This window comes from Ixodes scapularis, unplaced genomic scaffold (assembly GCF_016920785.2).
Source record: "Ixodes scapularis isolate PalLabHiFi unplaced genomic scaffold, ASM1692078v2 PGA_scaffold0__279_contigs__length_252992795, whole genome shotgun sequence".
NCBI classification, from domain to species: domain Eukaryota; kingdom Metazoa; phylum Arthropoda; class Arachnida; order Ixodida; family Ixodidae; genus Ixodes; species Ixodes scapularis.
The window spans coordinates 78,423,985-78,427,654 of NW_024609835.1; positions in this window are offsets into that span (position 1 = coordinate 78,423,985).

Genomic DNA, 3,670 nt, shown 5'->3' on the forward strand with positions numbered 1-3,670 from the left:
TGTAAATCTATAGTGATGGTCCTGCAATTGTGGCCATATTTCTTTATTTTCATATACCAGCGGCGATTCATGCGTCGCCTGCCCTGTTAACCATGCTTAAAATGTTAGTTGTGTTTCGCCTGTAGCTACAGGTTACACATCAATAAAGGCACATATAAAATATTACACTTCCTACGAAAAACACGCCAAAAAAATTAAATAGAAACGAGCGTGCCGACAGCTAACGTCGTCACAGCCTCCACAGGGTTTGCGGGGCGAGTCGGGGAAAAATCCTCTCCTCGCCGTGACGTCATCCCGGTTTGCCGTAAGGGGGCGCCACACGAACTTCTCGGGGCTAATAGCGCATGAAATGTAGTAGCTAAGGATCGTTGAATTTTCGATAAGTTGTTGAAAAGCTATCTTGGATTGTTAAGTCACTCCAGCTACTCTATCCGTAATCCGCTACGACCTCTGTTATATGCGGCGTAGACGCAAAACCGCTATTTCAAGTTTAAGTAGAATGTTTGCAACCCTCTGCAGATTGCAATTAAATGAGAGTTAACGCAGCGTCACCAGAGGGTCTGGTAGACAATAAGTCTTGAGTTAAGAAAAGGTTTGCAAATTAATTTTTTGTAATTTATTCTTATGAACGTCGCTATTTGAATAGAATATTCTCTTTTACCGAATTAATTGCAAATCTTTGTTTGTTTTATACGTGAATAAGTATTATGTTTGTAATTGAACACAACTAACGATCAAGCTGCCAAGCCGATCCACTATGAGTCAACCGCCAAAGCCATCAAAGAAAGCTTCAGAAATAAATGTTAACAACCGCTGCCCTTCTGTTGTGCCGTTGGGATCGGTCTCTCTTTTTTCTTTCCCATTGTACACCCCAAAAGAGACGCCACGGAAATCCCTCGGATCCCCCTTGTCGCTCGCTTTCTTGGTTGGTTCTGTTCTCACGAAGAAAGTGGCCGAGCAGGAGGCAGCACCATTCGCTCACAACACGGATTTCGAAGCTTTTTTTTTTTTTTCCCTCCTGTGGCCGTATTTAGCATGTCCGCCATAAATCGCTACCTGTTGCATTCCGGGAACGGCTTGGTCGCGGCTACATCTCTCAGCAACAAGATATAATGCGCCCCTGAAAACCACGATCGCGAAGCCGAGAGACCAGATAGATGCGGCACGGCGGCCATCTTGAATTGCATCCCTCGCTGGTTCTCTACAATCTTGCGAAGGCTGGTTTTCGCGAGACCCGTAAGGGCACCGCGCTACGCGCTCTACATTTCTCGTAATTTTCGCAAAATAGCGCGTCTCCACTACCTTCTGGAACCCCGCTAATTCTTCGCTAGTATCGCACATGCGCAGTAGTGCCATGGCTGTCGCGTGTAGCGTGGCGGGAGTGCCCAAAACGATCTTCAGAAACGTTCTATTAGGGAGTTTTCGTAGATCGTTTTAACCGTCCCGCAACGCTTCTCCGAACCCGCTACGATACACGGAACTCTACAGTCAAGGCCATGGGCGCGCCGGCGCGGTAGCGGCTTTTTCGTTGCGCAGGGCTTAGCGGAAGAGGAAACGCGGTCTGCGAAAACTCCCTATTATATAGTCGTTTCGGAGAGTGAAACGGAGCATATAGATTATGAATAGACATCATCATCTTGAACATCACCACGCAGCAGGGGGAGCAGCGGCACGTGGGAGAGGTCGGAGACGCATTGTAGATTCAACAGATGATAAATGATACAAAAATATCCTTAGCCGCGCAGAGGTAGTCGGTGTGTGGTCCGAGATGTTCCAGGTTTGATTCGCTGTGGGGGAGGAGTGTATACTGGCTTATTTCTGAGTAGATTATTGTGCCTATGTTTTTGCTTACGTTGTCATGGCAACTAAACCAGTTTAATATAAGGTATGCGCGAATGCACGGACAAAAAAAGTTCAGGAAAAAGAGGCCCCGTTAAAAAAAACACTCAGGTAAAGCAAAAACATACTGCATTTTGTTCTACCCTAGGAGACGATACGGTTTCTCGTGTATTAAAGATGTATAACCTTATTATTGTTGAAAGTAAAGCAGGGGTCTTACTGCTCGTACATCATACAAAAGACAGTCGTCAGACACGAGTTACCGTAGTATCCGTGCTTCGAATGTGCACGTGCCCAGTTTCTCCTTGAACTCATTGCCACGCGGCATTCGAAGCACAGATCCCGTGGTGAGTCGCGTTTGAAGCTACATGCAGACTGCCTTCTGTAGGATGCATAAGCAGTGTGACCCCTGCTTAAGGATTTCGGAAAGAACAGTTGACGCCAATTTAATAAAGATAAATTTACACTAATTCGAGAAGTCTACACTGTCGTCTGTGAGTAGAACTTTGCTTTTTGGATGTTTTGGCTGTTACAGCTTTCATGAATGCAGAGTCGTTTGTAATTTGCGCTATTTATACACTACCGCGATCAAATCTTTCTTTATTCTACGACGAGCTGGAATATTGTCTGAATGGACTTAACAATAACATTCAGCTGGTTGTAGATGGAAAACTCAACATCAATGTTATGAACGTGTAGCGTCTCGGGTTGTTCTAGATATGACTCGGAAGTTAAAATGGTCTGGAACGGTTGGTGAGAACACTAACATTTTATTTCGTTAACTGATTATTACTTGTCCAAATTTATAATAATGATGAAATAGCGTTGTAGGCGCCTGTTCAGGCCGCTGGTCCCATGTCGTCTCGCGGCTCACTCCGTCTCGTCTCCGATCAGCCCTCTGCCCCGACTTCTTTTTAAACCCTCGTGCTGAGGGGTACCTCGGGATGGCGTGAACTGGTGCAATCGCGAGGCAATACGTCAGCCAGATGAGACAGCAGTATTGGCAGTGCTATGGTGTGATTTCCAAGATGTTATCTAACGTGGTGCAATGGATGTTGCGCGGACTTATGTAAGCGTGTGGCAACATCCGTTGACGACGCAGCACTTGAGTCGGGTAAGGCAATCCGACGCTCTCCGGTGCCGCTCCATCGAGCTGAGAAAAGTTCTCTCGGGAGCCGCTGGGTCGGTGCGTGCGTACGTGACCACAAACGTATGTAAATATGGTGTTGTAGATTATCTTAACCGGTTGTAAGTCCTTGGACTAGAAAACACCATTGGGAATTTCACGCGGGAAGAGAGTATGGGAACTCGAATTACAAGCACGTGCATTGATCACATAGTTGTTATAGCCGCGTCCCACTAGAGCGACAAACAGCAACAAACGACAGCGACAGACGACAACGAGCGACATACGACACTGACGGACAGCCTGTTTGTCGGGGTCCGCCGTCCTACCTGGCGGACACGACGCAGAACACGGGGACAAGAAAACTTGTTTCCTCGTGGGACTATAAATGTCAACAAAACGCTTCAAAATACACAGACAAACAGAGTCAGGCGACGCCGTTTTCATGTTTTGCTCTTTGGGCGTAAAACGCGCGGACAAACACGGTGAAAGTGGAGACGATTACCGTATTTTCCGGGCTATAGTTCGCGGACTATACATGTTTAAAAGTTGAAATTTCTGCCTGTGCGGAATATCTACGCGTGGGGACTATACAGGAATTATGTTTTTCAATATCGTTGATTATGACGAGACGGGACGGATTTTGTGAATAAAAGAGTATGTTATTGATAATTTATGTATATTATAGGCTTTTTTTGTGAGCTA